The sequence below is a fragment of the Camelus dromedarius genome, unplaced genomic scaffold, assembly GCF_036321535.1.
Source record: "Camelus dromedarius isolate mCamDro1 unplaced genomic scaffold, mCamDro1.pat HAP1_SCAFFOLD_4, whole genome shotgun sequence".
Classification (NCBI taxonomy): domain Eukaryota; kingdom Metazoa; phylum Chordata; class Mammalia; order Artiodactyla; family Camelidae; genus Camelus; species Camelus dromedarius.
Genome location: NW_026989783.1, coordinates 397,918 through 415,312, shown reverse-complemented (window position 1 = coordinate 415,312; position 17,395 = coordinate 397,918). Strand labels below are relative to the sequence as shown.

Sequence of the window (17,395 nt, the reverse complement as noted above, 5' to 3'; positions counted from 1 at the left end):
GTTGCAACTGTTGCCTTTCACAGGAGAGAAAAGTAACCTCAGTGAAGCCAAGTAACTCTCTGATGGTGAGAAAGATTTCAGTCAGTGCTGGAGTGATCCAGTGGACTTGGTGCTTGCAACCAGAATTCTCCACCACCTACTGCTAAGGGGATTAGAGTTTTCTTCTATTTTTTTCTTAATGGCGTTGCTTTTATTTTTACTTATTTTTTAAATTATTTTCATTGAAGTGTAGTCAATTTTCAATGTTAGTTTCAGGTGTACAACAGAGATTCAGTTATAAACATATTCATATGTATATACATGTTTTAGATTGTTCTTAGTACAACTCATTACAAGAAATTGAATATAGTTCTCTGTGCTATATAGTAGGTCCTTGTCATTTATTTTATATTTATTAATGTGTATCTGTTAATCCCCCCTTTCCTGCCTGCTAAACACAGTTTGCTTTCTATGTACATGAATCCATTTCTGGCAGCACCGTTTTTCCTATAATATATGCTGGTTGTCTGCTTTCAGTTTCAGTAATTCCATCTTATCTGTGGGCGTTTTTCTTCTGGTGGGCCTCTATGTGTTTTGCACACGTGGTAATAGAGATCTGTATTTGGGAGAACTCCAGGCCTAGTGTCGTCCCTGGTATGGAGTGCCCACTGAGCTGATGCTTGAACTGGGAAAAAAGCATATTAAATGTTGGAATTTCCACTATGGTTGAGAATTCCAGGTTTCTATAATCTGTTTAGCCCATCTTAATATTGGCTGCACCCATACTGGGTAATTTGGTGGAAATTCATGGTATTGTGTTGTAGATACAAGGACGTGTATGCTTCTTCTCTTTCCTTTTTCTAACACATATTCTCCTGGGCCTCCCAGATCCTCCCCCAGAAGTGCCGAGGGAAGGTTTGGTGCTATGCTGAGGCAATATCTGTTAATAAGGCCCTTTCCTCATCTCTTCTGAGCCTCCATTTCCTTCTCTGCACAATGAGGGTTTAGACTAGATAAGTCCTTTTCAGTTTCTTTTTAAGCCATGTTTCCTTTGAGAAACAAAAAATGCAAATCTCTCCTCCCATCCCAACACTTTAGATTTTGATAAGTCCTCCAAGGAGTGACATAGCTCTTTGTGGAAAATTGATGTGATTGTGATTCCAGGTGGCATAGAAAAGACTCTTCAGTGATTTATTGCAAGGAGAAAGCAGGAAAGGGTCAGTATGTCACACTTTCTAGTGTGAGCACTGGAGTAGGGGCTTGGGTTTAAATACGGTGACTGACGTGGCCTCTCTCTAATCTTGCACAATGTGATAAACCTCTCTCCCTCAGTTTCCTAATGTGTCAAGTTGGGGTGATAATATTTTAAGGCTTTTGTGAAACATTATACACATAAACCATTTGTGTCTCGGTAGAAACAAGACCTGCTAAGGAGTCAGGGATTTCTTCGAAAAAAAAAAAATCTTGTCCATAGCAATCTGTCTGTGTGTATTTTGAAGTTTCTGGGGAGTGAGGGTTGAGTCTAAAGTCCATCATGGGACAGGTGGCCCATGGGTCTGTGTGCCTCAGATTGCCCCCTCTCCCCAGTCCTCTTCCTCTCAGTCCAGGATGAAGTTCCCTAGTATATTTACACAAAGGCCTTGTGGAAATGGCTTTTCATTTTATTGTTTCACCAAGAAAGGCTGCCATCATGATCTCTGTGGTCAGTTTTTGGTGACCTGAAGGCTATGCAACTGGGGGTTTCTATTTAATAAAAAGAAAAAAAAAATTATGAATACAAAATAAGACCTAGGGTGGTGACAGGGGCTGTTGGAAGTGGGGAACATTAGCTTTGTTAGTTTCAGGTGCAATGTCCTCTGGCCAAGAGGACACATCCTCGTGCTCTTAAGTTGGAGGGACAAGTGGGTTCAGTTTGAAATTTAACTGAGTGTATCTCATGGGCTGGGCATTGTTCTATTTGTACTGTGTGTTCCTTATTTGAGACTGTGAGCTCATTTAAGCTCAATAGCCTCTTTTAAAAATTAGACTTTTTATTTTAAGATGTAATGTAGATTCCCATGTAGTCGTAAGAGATTATATGGAGAGGGCCTATGGTCTTTTGCCCAATTTTCCTTAATGGTTCCACCTTGCAAAGTTGGGATACAATTCATTACTGACTCACTAACCCTTTGAGGTTTGTGTTATTGCCCTCATTTCTATTCATGATTAACCTGGGTCTTAGAGAAGCACACAGGCATGCCCAGGTCACCCACATGGTTAATGTAGAGTCAGGTGGAATGGGGGCTTGGAATTTCCAGGCAGTACCATTATGATGGTCTGTGGCAGGCAGCAGCATTCACTTTGCTTGTTTATTCATTCATTCAACAAACTTTTATTGACTAACCTCAGTGGGTCAGATGCTTTCATAGGGTTATCTGATTCTTCAGCAGTACTGATAATCAGGTAATATTTTCTTTTTTAATCTGAGAAAATTAGCTCTGCGAAGTTATAAACCCCCCAAAGGAAATATAGTTCATAAAGGAGGGATAGTAAATTTGTACAGTTCCCATTTTTTATGCAGGTGGTACCCTAGGCATTTTACATTTTACATATCAATAATCCAGATATATTCTTGTAAGGCAAGGATTTTTTTTTAATTGAAGTATACTCAAGTTTACAATGTTGTGTCAATTGCAAGGTGTTTTTTGAATTTTGAATTAAAAAATATTTTTTGAGGAGAGTAATTAGATTTATTTATTTGTTTCATTTTTTAAAATGAGGTACTGGGGATTGAACCCAGGACCTTGTACTTGCTAAGCACGTGCTCACCACTGAACTGTACCCTCCTCCCCAAGGCAAGTTTTCTTATCCATTATTCTGCAACTTAGGAGTTCAAATAAATTGGAGTTGAAATCCAGATGTTTTGATCCCACTGTGGTTCTTTTGTTTATATTCTGCTGAAGCGGGTTCGGGAAAGCAGTTCCTTTGTTCATTTCTTTATTCAGCAGTTTTGAGGACTGACTATGCTTAAGGGTCTGGCTAGGTGCTTGGTAGAGTAAACAATAAATGATCCTTCTCTGCAGGGCCCGGAAGCCTAGACCAAAAGCTGGGTAATGTGATCCGAGCTACGGTAGCCATGTGCAGACTCTGAGGACAAACTGTACCCCCAGCTTTGCTTGGACTTCCCTTGCCTTCTGGCTGGTACACACCAGGTCACCGCAACCCAGAGGGGCCCGCAGCCCGCAGCACAGTATGTACTTCGATCTCCTCTCCCCTCTCTGCAGGGCCTGCAACACGAGCATCCCTGACTACGTTCAGAGTGCTGAGGACTACAAGACTCTCCCCGTGGTGGTCCAAGCCGTTGGGATCATCTCAGAGGAGAATTTCTTTTGCATTTATAAGCAAATCTCCTTGGTGAGCCGCATCATCCCCTGCGGCTCCCAGTGGGCACTCTGTATCTACTATAGGCACCACTATGCGCCCGAGAATGGGTGGAGCGAACTCCAGACCAACCGCAAGGTCGTGGGCCTTGTCACCATTGCGGACTGCCTCTTGGCCAAGGCCTTCGATAAGCTCCACATGCAGAGGAGCTGTATGGCACCACGCTTAATGACTCTCAGCTCTTTGTCTTTGTGCTGCATGGGGAGGTAGCCGAGCAGACACGCACCGACGTGGCGTTCAATCTACAAGGACTGCAGTGTGGTGAAGAGGATCGAGGGCTTCACTGAGTCACTCTTCATCTCGCTCAAGTCTAAGTGGCTGGATGGGGCCCCCGACAACTCTGGGGACAAGATCCCGCTCCTCTGCATCCTCTTTGAGAAGGAGGACTTCATGGGACTGGACACAGACTGAAGGTAATTTACCTGGCGGCCCGCCCGCCCTGGTTCTGTGCCAGGTTGCTTCCCTACATCCAGAAAGGGATCAACAAGGAAGAGGGCTGTCTAGTAGCCAAGGGTGGAGGGAGGTGCAGCCCGCCGGCTTACAGGCATTTAAAAGTGAATCCGCCTTTGTTTCAGAGAGATCCTTTTAGGGTTAGTGTGGACACTGCCTCCCACTTTTCAGACAGGAACCCTGGTGGGACACTTGGAGTTGCTGTCCAATAGATTAGCCACAGCCACTGATGCTAGGAGCTCTGGGGAGGAGGCTGGTCTGAGCTGAGAGGTGCTGTAGGTCAAATGCACATCAGATGCTGAGACTTGTCTAGGAAAAAGAATGTAAACTATCTTGTTACTTTATATATTGATTACATGTCAAAATGATAGTATTTTACATACAGTAGAATAAGTAAGATCTGTTCTTAAAATCAGTTTCTAGTATTTGTTTTTGTTTGTTTGTTTAGTTCTTTGTTTACTTTTTAAATGTGGCAACTGGGAAACTTTCTTTACATGGATCTCATTTCATTACTGATGGGCAGCGTGTCCTGGGATAGTCTCATCCCTTTGCTTATAGATGAGATGCTGAATCCCAAGATGCAGAATGAGGCTCCGGTTGAGGTGGGGGTGGAGCCTATGTCTCCTGACTCCTAGGCTCAGCACCTGCACGGCTCAGGCCCTCTCTTCATGCCTGACAGTCACCATGCCAGGTTAAGATATCAGAAACACCGCCAGGGACTTCCGAAAGAACTCCTTATGCAGGAAAAGGCTTGTCACGGAGTTTGGGACAGAGCAGGGAAAGGTTCATATTCACTTTGTCCCTGTGATTATGTCAAAGGCCTCACTTTGCCTCGAAAGTGCAGACGAGCTCTTCTGGGCTGCCTACTCCCCACCTTCTGCTCTGTTTCCCCGTGTGTCCAACATGCTGTCCCTCGGGCAGGAGAGGTTGAGATGCCTTTGCAGAGAGGTGGTCCTCCTTTGCTGTGGAGAGTGAGGGAATCTGTGTCTCCCCGGCCTACGGCCTTGGGCCTTGAGTCTGGAGAGCGCTCATGGCGGTCTCACAGGTGACGGTCGGAGCTCCTAGAATGTGCAGCAGGGTCCGCTGTGGAGGCGGTGATCTGTGATTCTTGAACTTACTTAAGATCAGATCCTAATTTCTGGTTGTTGGTCAGTTGGAGGAGAAGGTGCCAGAGAATTGATAAAAAGAAAGTCCAGAACAGCCCTGTGAGTGAGAGGCACAGGGGACCCGAGTCCCACCTGCGTGTGTTGCCTGGCGAACTCTGGATTAATTTTCAGTTCCTCCCCGGAGATTCTTCTATGGCTTAAGGAAGGGGCAAGTAATGTCGTGGCCATGATCTGTACTTGTCCTCACAGGGTCCTGTGATCTACATGTCCGCACTACCCTTCTGCTCCTTGGAGATGAGGTGGCAGGTTTAGGAGCCTGGGCACTGCTGAAGGCACAGCTGCCAGCACCGGGCTTCTCCCAGACTGGCTCCGTTCACCTCACCTGTCACCTCCTGCTGAGCCCCCAGGCATTAGTCCAGGTAGGTGCATCGGTGCAACGTAAGCAGGGACCAACTTCTCCCCCTGGACATACTGCTGCGTGAGCAGTGGAAGCCTGGAGATATGCCCCAGCCCCGTGGCCATTGCCTCCTCTATTGTCATAGGAGGCACTGGTGACATATTTGCTCAGCAACTGCTTGGCTCTGAGTCTGTAGACCCACCAGAGAATGCCAGCTTGTTTTTGCTTTTTCAAGTCTTTCCTTGGGATTTCGCAGAGTAGTTGGATGTGTGCTTAGCCCATAGTGTTTGACACTGTCACCATTGTTTACCCAGAACCTCGTGTACCAGGCATGGTTCTCAGCATCAAAATACAGCAGCGCATTAAACCTCCCTCCTGGTGGGTCTGTCTGTTGTGGTACAAAAAGCACCCAGCCAGCATCTGAACGTCAGTGAGATAACGCGGCCTGTGAGCTCGGGTCAAGCACGTTCTTCTCCAGTCACTTTTACTCCATTGTTCCTTTTACTATTCTACAGTCATTAATTTATAAAACAATGCTTTGGCGCAGGAGCAGAGCCTAATCCTCTCCTGCTACTCTTGGTGGGAGTGAGTAAAACTGTCCAGCCTGAAATGTGACCATAATTTGTAGCTCAAAATCTATCTAGACGCATGTAGGTGGAGTTTTGGTTTGGGACTCTGACCACTTTGGTGTCCCCCGGCAGCACTGCTCCACACAGGCCCCTGCCTTCCCTGGAGCAGGAGGTGAGAATGGGTCTCACTGTCCCTGCGTCCCTGGCCTCACACACTCACGTAAATTCTTGTACAGGCTGTCAAATTCATTTTTGTTCTTGTGTGTTTCTAATTTTCGCTTGTTCCTCTTTTCCTTTTTCTTTTTCCCTTTTTCTCTTGTACTGGCCTTTGTGTATGTTGTTGCGTCTGAAAAGGTGGGCTGTGCCCACCCTGCATTGGAAATAGCTGGATCGCCCTCCGTGCAGTCTCCATCACTTTAAAAGACAAAAACTTAACAGCTGCCTTGATCCATGTATTATCCTAGTCATCTTTTTATTTTCTTATTTTTGGAATGTTTGCTTTGTTATCACATCACCCACTGGTGTTTGATACCTGTTAAAATCCTTGCTTTGAGGAACCTGTTTGGTCCTCCTTATATTTGGTGACAAATGCGCCCTTATTAAATTTGTTTGCTTGTTTTCAAGAAGTGAGATACGAATTGATTTAGGCGGCTGCTGAGGGATTCTTTTCATGGAGTATTTAATCTTGTCAAGTCAAAGTCTGCAGCATCTTGCTCAATTCCTGCTTTTCCACAAACGTGCTCGGCACGCGGTTCCTGGCTGTCGCTCTGTGACGTGCGTGATGGTGCTGCCTGGCCGGCGGTCACTGGTGAGGAAGTGGCCGGCTCATGGGTGAGCAGCTGTTGGAGGAAGCATTCACCGTTTTTTTTTTTTTTTGCATTCAACTTCCCAGTGCCATTTACTTTACTTTGCCTTCATAAAGGGGCAGAAGCGGGTCTAAAATCCATGCCACTCTTTTGTTCCCTTTACGAGGCTGTTTTTTCTGAGTATCAGGACAACATTGCCTTCTCCTAAGTAGCTGGCTCACCTGGATCTGGTGGACACAGTGTCCGCTAAAGGGGACCGTGGCTTCCTCTCTGCTTCAGCCAGTTGGCATGCAGAGCCAGGTCTGTGGTTTGGCTCAGCAGCCATGCAGTCCTCCCTACACAGGACTTTACTTTTAACACATGTTTTCAGTAAGTAGCTGACTCTGTGTCTGTTGCAGCTGACTTCCACCACTGACGGCCGTGTCGTTAGTTTGCCGAGTGAGTCTCCAACACCTAAATCAGCCGTGTAGGAAGAAGCTTTGACCGACCTAGGACCTTGGATTTTTACCCCCACTCTGGTTCATCTCACCTGGGGGAAGTGTTTGGCCACCACCGTCATGCTGGCCATGAGGCCTTGTTCTCCTTTCATGCTCTGGTCCAAATGTCGACACTTCACCCTTCACTGACTTGGTCTCGCTTGAGACAGGCCAGGCTTTCTGAAAGAGTCCATCACATTCTCGGGGGGAAGAGAACAGATGTAAGTGTCACAAGTAGAAGGAGTCTAGGCTGTCCGGGTTGGCAAATGCAGGCTTGGATCTGTGATGGCTGGGCTGTGCCCTGGACACAGGCCTTTCCCGTGGCTCCTGAGAGCCCAGGGTTCAGAGTGAGAACAGCCTTGCCTGGGTTCCTCCATCCTCATCTGCTCACTGGCAAGTGTGTCTGCTAATTAGGAGCTTCCACAGACATCGGGCCCTTCAAAGTTCAGACCACGGGAGAACTTTGAGTCCCTTCTCCAGGGCCTCCTTTGTGAGAATCCAGTGCCTACTGAGGTGACCCGTGCCAGGAGATGCCTCCCCATCCAGGGAGCACCCTTCAGAAGATTGTGACTCACTGCACCATGCTATGAGCTTGTGGGGTTCCGGCCGTGGTCCCTGCAGAACCAGACTTGAGATGGGCTTAGCGATGGAAATGACAAGACAGATTCCAGTGCAGGGCTAGGTGGAGGGAACAGGGGAAATTTAATGTGACCTCAAACACATAGGTGGGTGCTGGGGCTGTTACTAATATGGGGAGCGTGGGAGGTACCTCCAGAAATCGAATTCCAGAGTAAATGGTGGACATGAGGCATTTTTAAGATGCCATTTGTCATCCAAGTTAGGACTTCAAAGACGCACTCTCGTCTATGAGCCTGGGGCCCAGGTGAAGGTGCCGGTCTAGAGATACACGTTGTGAGTCGTCATTCTTAGCTGGTGTTCACAGCCGTGTAGGTGGATGAGCTCATCTCGAGAGGTGCAGACTGAGGCTGAGGGGGGGCAGGGCTGTGCCTCGGTTAGAGGAAAGCCCAGACAATGCAGGTTTGGTGTGTCAGTCAGCGGCAGCGTTTGCGATTTTCAGAGCAATACCATTTAACCTTAAGGGGCGGGGGGATGGGGAGGGCCACCCAGGAAGAAATCTGAAGGGAAGGTTGTGGCCACGTGTGCGCGTCTTGGGACGATGCAGTGGCTGCAGTGTCCAGGGTCCGGTAGGGGAGTCTCCTCAGAAGCTAGAGTTGGAGTGGGGAGAAGGTAGTCACACCCATCTGTGAGGGAGAGAGGGAGGCCTAGGAAGTCCCCACCCTACTGGACTCGCTTTCCCATGAACAGAAGGCAATCAGACAGAGGATCTGAGGTGAGAAGTGATGGGGGCTGGGAGGGGAGTCAACCTGGAGAATGGTGCTTGGACAGTTTTGGAATAATCTCCCTGCAAAATAGAGTTAAAAATTCTCAGACTCTTAAGAACATTGATGGTGACTGGGGAGGAGACAGTTGTTTTTCTGGCCTCCTAAGGGTAAGTCATGTATCCGGGGACACACAGAAGAATCAGGCAGTCTGTTCCGGGGGCTTGACCCTTACCGGGGGGAACAGAGCAAGTTTGAAGGGGGAGGAGGGCAGCGGAGGGAAACGAGCCAGGCCCCGTGTCAGGTACCAGTTGGCCGCCCTACTTGCGTGTTGCATTCACATCCATGCCTCCCAGGTGGGTGGTGGCAGCCCCCTTTTGCAGATTGGGAAGCCTTCTCAGAGGGGTTAAGGAATTGGTCTGTTTTGCGGCTAGTAAATGCTGTAGCAAGATTCAAGCAGGGCCTTGTCAGATTTCAAGAGCATGTTTTCTCTACTAATTCCGGTACCTCCCTGTTGTACGTGGAATGGTGAAGTGGGTCAGTTTTGGAGCCTTTCAGAGAAAGTGCAACTTATGTGCCTCAGGACTGTTTCACAAATCTCAGTGTTCTTTGATGGTTCGGCACCGCAGTGCTTTTCGCCCAACAGAAGTAAGGTCTTACTCTTTTGACGATGACGTGGTTGCAAATGACATACAAGTGCAAAACCAGACTTAGCAGCTTCTGAAGGGAAACTCTCTAGTTCTCCCTTGATAGACTTTCTTCCGCAGGATGTAAACGTGCTGCAGCGTAGGCCTGAGCTTTCCGTATGGAGTGAGGGTTTCATATATAAAGTTAGCATAAAACGGTCAGATGAAGAAAATCGACGTTGACAATTTATTTTTGGGTTTCACTAGACAAGATATACTATCAGTTCATGGCCCTTATAGCGAATGAAATTGAGTACAGAACATTGCATTTCTTCCTTTCTATTTAGAGTTCTCTTACTGCATAAGGCTGCCTGCTTTGGAACATCAGCTCCACCACCAGGGCGCTGTCTTTGTGTTGGTGTGATTGCATTTACACAGTGCATGTAATCTGGGCTTCCTCAGCCCCAAACACTCCAGTGCAGAATTACGGGCTGTAGACATCTCTTAGTCACGCAAATACTTCTAAAATTATATGATGCTAGAAAAGAAAAAAGAGAGAGAGAGAGACTGCCCTTATCAAAATTCCTTTCAATTCTAACTGCAAACTGTTGTTGAGCAGCTCTGGTTTCCTTTGGATATGAATATATACATTTCTTTGCATGTAACCTGGATTTTGGACTAGAACACCAAGCTCTTGCTGTCCACAAGCCACAAAAATAGTAACCATATTGCATACGTGTGAAATATTTTATTCTTTTTTTCTGAGAAAGAATCCTTGAATTTGGGACTTCAGCTGTGATTTTTGCTTTTTGCTTCTCCCACCCCTCTTGTAATCTCTCACTCCTTCACACGTGGCCCCCAAGAGGTCGTGGTCTCAAAGGAGCAGGCAAACACCCAGTTGGTCTCCATGCAGTGCTGATGTAGAGGGAGCCCAGTCAAGACCTAAAGGACATTATCAGAGAGGACTTCCTGGAAGAAATGGGCTCTATATTCAGTTGTGAGGACATAGTAAGTGTCAGCCAGGAGAAGGCATCAAGAGGATGGCTCACGTGGCAGGAGCAGCCCGGGCAGAGGCCTGGAGGCTTGTGGGGTGGAAACTCGGGGAGTGTGCCTTGTGTGGTCCAGGGTGGAGGGTGCCCTGCTGGGGAGGACACTGGAGATGACCTTGGGTGGAGGGCTTTGGATGAGTTTGGGTTTTACTAGAACTGACACAGGAGGCAGTGAAGGGTGTCAGCAGGTAGTGACCCTCAGAAAAGGTACTTCTGGTTTTGCTTCTGATATTCTACAGAAAGAAGGGTCGGGATGGGTGAGAGCAGGTATGTCTGTAACTTGGAGTCCCACCCCGTCATTCATTTATTCATTACAAGAGCACTTCTGAGTGGCCAGGGGAGAGAGAGTGGACCCACATTAGTAAGCAAAATGTATTTGCTTCTTGGGAGCTTAGCAGTGTCAGAAGTTGACAGCCTAGAATGTTCTAGGAACAGAGGAACAAAGTGTGGAGGTTGGGGGGAGGGAAGGCTTCCTTGAGAAACAGTCAAAATGAGCCTGGAGGCAAGTGGGAAGTAGGAGCAGGTCAGGGGGCCCCTGAGGTTACTGGGGACCTGGGAACTGTGGTGAGGCTGGGTGAGCAGTGTCGGGGGTGGGGCTAGAACTCCACCAGGGAGCCTCTGAAGGGTTTGAAGTGGGGGTGATGTAATCAAATTTGTGCTTTGGGAAGGCTGCCCTTGCTCTGTGTGTATGTGTGTGTGTGTGTGTAGCGGGGAAGAGCGGGAGGGTGCCACCAACTGGGGTGGGTCATTAGAAAACCATTCACAGGCTGGGAGGTGACCCGTGGGAGAGGGGCGTCGGGGCTGCTTGGGGACGGCAGGGGCAGTGTGGATGACGGATTTTCTTATGGGGAGGGTTTGTTAGCGGGGCCGCCCTTGCGGCGCCTTTTGGCTGGAAGAAAACAGATGGAGGCCACCAGGTGGACTTTCCTCTTCTCTCCTTCCCTGCCTTGTGTGATGATCTTAGCTCAGCCAACATTTGGAAGAGAAGAGCTAAGTTCCAGTGTAGCCCAGGACTTTGTTGAGCTCGTTCGCTTGAGATCTGATAGGATTTAGGTTTGTGTTCAGATCTGCATATAACTCTGGTAGAAATATCCGTCTTTTGGATTTCCATAGGTGTTTTATTCTTGATAAAAATTGCTTTCTTGGTGAGAGGAAATTTAATACAGCTGTTATCTTTCTCAAAAAAAATCATATCTTTTAAAAACATTAATATTCAAAAAATAGGAATATTTAAAAATGATAAGGCTTTGGTGTAGTTTCTTTGGTTTCCTAGTTAATGTGGACTTAGAGCCTTTGCATTACTTAATAGCACATCCTTGTCAGTATTTAAAGAGCTGTTAGGGAGCGCCCCAGGCCCCACCTCTCAAAGCATCATTAAAGTTTGCTCTGAAATAGTGAGGTCATAAAGGTCTTGTTTGCAGAAACCAAACAGTTGGTTTATAATATGCAGCATAGCTCCCTTTATAAAATAATAATAGGATCAACATTAAGAATGTGGAAGATAATTGATTTATTTGAAATCTGAAACATAAACTTTTTTGTGCTAAAGTTGCAACTGGAAATTTTGAAATGAAAAATCCTACTGTAATATAATCCACGGAATACATATGGGCCTTTCACGATTCAAAAGTAACTGCGCAGTGGTTTTTGAAGTCAGGAGCATTCCAGCTCAGATACTGGCATTGATGGTTGCTGGTTTTCAATGGAAGAGCCTAAATTTGCCTTCTTAGCTGTTTTTGTTGTTGTTGTTGTTGTTGTTTATAGTAAGAGGGTTGAGTAATACTTTGACAGCATGATTTTGGGGAAATTTAGGGTTAGATGTCGTGTAACAGCAGTGAGATATTTCCATGCATTTTATTTTCCGGACATCACCAGGGCACATGTGTGGTTTGTGCTTGCAGGCAGGGATGCTGCAGTACTCCCTGATACATCACCGTTATGTCCTGGAGCTGCTCCGGTCAGTGAATGATTTTCTGTGGCTTGGAGGTAAGGTGGTCTGATGCAGATGATCAGATGTGTAGTTAAAGTGCTATTACTTGAAATAAGAGAAACCAAGAAACATGGCTCTAACAATACAGGATGAGGGAGGAGAACTGGCTGAGCTACTTGCAGTGGGGCGTCTTCTCAGGTGATTCCCTCCCCGTGATTCCTGCCAATATCCTCCCCAGCCCTGCACGGTAATGCTGCCAAAGCAAGCATGCACTTTGCTCAGAAACGCAGTGAATTTCCTTGTGCCTCCATTGGTTGGCTTTTTTTTTAAGGTACATCTTGCCCTTTGTTTAATGTCATCCCTGCTAGTCACCTCTTAAACTCATTCTTCTGGACCTCGTCCATACATAGCTGCTGAATGGATGAACAGAATGTAGTATCTCCATGTATTGGAACATTATTCAGACGTAAGAGTGAATAAAAAAGAAAAAAAATAAAGGGGAAGATGAAAAAGTCCACCTGTTCTGGGAAGTCCACCCTGACTGCTCAACCCGACTTTTTCCCTTTGAAACACAATACCTTATGCTCCACTCTACTCTTTTTGATAGTACTTACCACCTTCTAATAAAATTTAACGTTTTCAAAAAAAAAAAAAAATAGAGCGAGATGCTGATACCACTTCAACATCTACGAGCCTTGATAACAGCATGTTAAGTGAAAGGAACCAGACACAAACGGCCACATATTGTTGATTTCAGTGATCTGAACTGCCCAGAATAGGCACATACAGAGGCAGAGAGCAGGTGATGGTTGCAAGGGGCTGGGTGGAGGGGGGATGGGGTGTGACTACTAGTGGACAGGGGGTTTCTTTTTGGATGATGGAGTGTTCTGGAGATAGATGGTGGTGAGGGCTGCACAACCGTGAGTGTGCAGAAGACTGCTAAGCGCTGTCTCTGGGAGTGCCTGTTGTTGGGGCTGCTTTATTTTGGCCTCATCCTGCAATGTGAAGAGTCATATTCTGCTGTGGCCTTTCTACTCCTGTGAGTGGTGAGGCTCAGACACTTTGCAGAGTCATGTTTCATTTTTCCCCTTTGCTAAGTGTAGGCAAAAAAGGTTTAAGCCTGAGAAATTACTCCATCTGCAGAAATGTCTTTCAGTTTTGCATGGTGTAAAAATATTGAGAGCTTTTAAATCATTGAGGACAGTCTGTGGGGGGAAAGAGCCCGTGAAGCCTGGGTGCGACATGGAAGAGCCACGCTTCCCTCCCAGACACGGGTGGGGACTTCACCCCCGTTCAGGCAGTGAAGGGCCCAGACCCGTGAGCGGAGTTGACACTCGTGAATATTTACGTGTATCCGCTGCTTCATCTTGGATATTAATTTCAAGCTGAGTCAGTTTGTGGCGGCAGCCTCATCCTACATCAGGAATTTATAGTATCTGCTCTTTGAGGTGAAGACCAGACAGACTTCATTAATTAACAGTCTCTCTTGAATTGATATCTCAGATTCCTTTGTCAAAAGCAAAACAGCAGAAATACAGATGTCCTTTAATGCCGATGTGACCTGGAACGGGTTTAGTCTCAGTGCCTCAGTGGCCTTGTCTGCGGGTGGAGAACATGATAACATTGCTTCCCTCAGAGGGGCTGGGGAGGGGGGAGTGAGAACCACAAATGTAGGACTTACACGTGATGCTCATGAATGACCGAATTTAGTGCTCTCAGCCTGGTGAGGCCTCAGGGGCAGAGATGTCAGAACAGAGCAGTCCTAGCCGGAACTCGATCCGTGTTGGCAGCTGTTACGATCACTATCACCACTGTGGGTTATCAGGTAGTTTTAAGACTTGGTAATATGAATTCTTGAATAATGTTAAAAGACTAGACATCTCAGAACCAGTTTACATAGTTCTCAAGAATTCCTCTGAGAAATGGATGTTTTTTTCCCCATCTTAAATCTGAGTTGAGTCTCTAAAAAAATTCTGTATTCCTCCATCATTTTGCTTTAATTCTCCATTTCTTAAAAAATTTTTTTAAATGGAGTTACTGGGGACTAAACTGAGAGCCTCATGCATGCTAAGCACATACTCTCCCAAATGAGGTATAATCTCCCCCCTGTTTTTTTTAAACATTAGTTTCTTAATATTCAGAGTTTAGAGGCCTCTAATTCTTTTTCTGGAGACTTATCCGTGAATCTGTAAATCTATAATTAATGGACAATACTTGGTGTATTAAAAAAATCAATAGATTATTCTGCAATCCATCCAAAAGGAAATATTCATTGACTTAAAATATTTCTCCTTTATGGTGATTTCTACTTTTTGGTCTAGCTTAATTTATTAACAGCCATCCTCATCATCATAATGACCAAACTCGCTCTCAGTGGACACCTGCCTAAGGCTAAAGTGCTTTCCTCATGTTTTATTTCATAGCAGGTGTTTGAGGGTAAGTATCATTGTCTCCTTTTTTGCAGCTGAGGATTTTCAGATGGAGCAGCTTGTCCCAAATCATACGCAGCTGGTGGTGGCTACCTCTGTTCTGGAACCCTGGCTGCACAGGATGCATTTTTAATTGCTCCTCTAATCAGCCTCCCATTGAGTGCATTCCCGAACACCTCTAAGTCCATAAATGGCCGATTTTAGTGATCTCAGCCTGATGAGGCCTTGAAAGGAGAGACACCAGTGAGAATGTGAGACAGAGTGGCATAAATTAAAATTGCACATTTTCAGAAATGATTTATTCTCAGATAATGACTTAAAAATTTAGTATTTTTTTATTTTAGTGCCCTGTAAGCATTAAAACAAAACATTTAAAATAATTATTGTGCAAAAGAGAAGTGGGCTTTGAAAGTCCAACCATTGCTTATGATGTTATATGTTTTTCTCTAGTGGCCCTTATTGACAGATATACTTACAAAGACTGAATTGGTTTTATGTAGTCTTAGTATTGAAGAAAAGATTGTCAGTGAATATTGTAACTAAAATCTTTACTCTTTTCTTTCCTGATGATGTATAGGTAATTTGTTTTCATGACTTAAGTATATTTCCTCATTTGTGAAATTTGAGTAATATTGTTTAAGTTGTCTGACTGTGAGAGTTAGACGCCTTGTATACAAAGCACCCAAGGTGTGCTTAATAAAAATATGCTGTCACAACGCCAGATAGTTTAGAAGGATCAACTCTGAATACTAAAGAATGTGGCTTATTTCTGATGCATATTCAATATGTTTATATATGATATATATGAATATGGTTTAAGGTAACAAGGATTCTTTTTATTTTTGTGTGCAGTATGAAGTTTTAATGAAATCTGTATCATTCTAATGAGACAGGGACTAGTTAAATTGCCTTAAGCAGACGACCTTGAAGATTATTTACTCAGAATATGTATTGTTACATCTCAGAATTCATGTTGCCGTGTAACCACCCCCTCAGTCATTTAAATTCGTCTGATTCTGAACAGATCCATTAAATTTAGAAAAATCCACATTGATCATTTTCAGGGAGTAAGCTTCTCAATTTTGTGATTAAAGAAAATTTTGATTTTTTTTCCTGCACTCTTAACAGGTTTAAAATATCAAAACATTGATTTGACGTGTCACTTTTTAATAGAGAGAATAAAGCTCATGCTGTTTTACTATGTAAATAAATGTTTTTGTATTTCAACAAACTTATATGATTTCTGGCTCTTTGAGAAGTATTTTGCAAGATACTTAGATTATCTGCTTTTGGATAAATACAGACGTGACTTTTATGAATATAGGCCTAGTACAGATCTGTTGGTTTTTGCTACAGTTCAAGACATGAGGCCTAGGGGAACTTTGCTCCGGATTGACAGGAGGACAGATCCCAGGTCTCAGTCTCCCCTCCTGTAAAATGAAGTGGCTGGACTGGATTCTTTCCTCTTCTAAGATGAGTTTCCATGAGCCTGTGTCTTTTGTTTATATTCAGGAGTATTAGCAATATCAGATTAAATACTGACTACCCCTCCCTTCCCCTGAAGCAAAGTGCAGTATGTGGTACACAAGCTTTTAGTTACCTGATTCTCGTTTCTCATCCTACAGGCAATTTTTGTGTTGCATGTTTCCCGGCAACCTGGAAGGTCTTTTTAGCCATAGGTGGCACTGTTGCACCTTCTTACAGTCTTAATTTTCCTGTTTTTAAAAGAAGGCTTAAACAACGTGATTTTATTTTGATTACTTTGCTTAATGCTTCAGAATACCACAATGTCCATTGTGTCTGTCTGCCTGGAAAAATTATTCTGCTTATATCTTAGTTTTATTCTGTCATCTCGCTGTGAACTTTTCAGACTTGCTGTGCAAACAATGGCAAAATCGGACTTTTCTTCCAGTGTTAGAAACCAGTGAGCGTGAATATTATAAAACAGCTCTAAGCGCCCTCTGGAACACCTTAAAGGTGAAAAGTGTATTGAGTTCCCTGAGTATTGACCCCGCTGCTGTGTGCTTATTGGTGGGAGATGATTTGGTACATATAAGAAGGGGTGTAGTGTTTTGACTTGGGTTTGTCTGCACGTGCTGCCACTGAGCCACTTGAGCCTGAGTCAGTTCGTTCTGAGTCTTCCCCTCGTCTGTGAGATGGGGACCCTCGTATCTGCTTTGTAGAATTCTGAGAATTAGAAGTTATGTAAATTGTTTACCACAGTGGGTATGTCAAGAGGGCTCTTAAACTTTTGCTGCTGTTTTGTGTGAAGCCATCATTTGACTGTCTTTGGCAACTACTAAGAAGCACGAAAATAAGAAAAGCTGGTTTTATGATGAAAGATATTTGAGGAGGTTCCATAGATCCTATACCCATAATTTAGCATCAGCAGAGTCAGAACTGTTACACAGTGGCCCTGAAACAATGTTAAGCCACAGAATTTTTTGTTACTTCATATATGTTGGGGCTTAAGGGGATCCAATACTTATACACATGTTGTCTCCAGCAGCCAACTGAGAGATGACACAAAAGAGTAGGCAGGCGTTAAATGTCTTCTTTGTTACTGATGAAGCCACGTTCTCCATGAACTTCAGGGCTGTGGGTAAATGAGTGTCGTGATACTGTGTCCCAGAAGTAGAGACTTACCCTGTCCCAGGTATCTCTGTGCCACAGCGAGCCTTCCCTTGAGAGGATCTGCCCCATCATGCACAGGGATGTCCTGCCATGGAGCTGAGCATCCCAGGTGCTTCCCAAGGGTGGCCAAACCTGGAGGGGAAGGAAGGGTTTCACATGCCCTGCTTATCTCCCTGGAATCACA

At 45.0% G+C, this 17,395-nt stretch overlaps 1 long non-coding RNA gene across 2 annotated transcripts in view; it reads left to right on the top strand.

The window, feature by feature from the left end:
- Positions 1-17,395, top strand: part of LOC135320642 (uncharacterized) — a 68,864-nt gene that overhangs the window by 33,709 nt on the left and 17,760 nt on the right. Inside the window, exon 1 of one of the 2 annotated variants that reach the window (XR_010379896.1) lies at positions 3,029-3,812. The exons of the other annotated variant lie outside the window; for it this stretch is intronic. This is a non-coding gene — a long non-coding RNA (uncharacterized LOC135320642). Of the gene's footprint in view, positions 1-3,028; positions 3,813-17,395 lie in introns of those variants that run through there. 2 annotated transcript variants of the gene reach the window in all.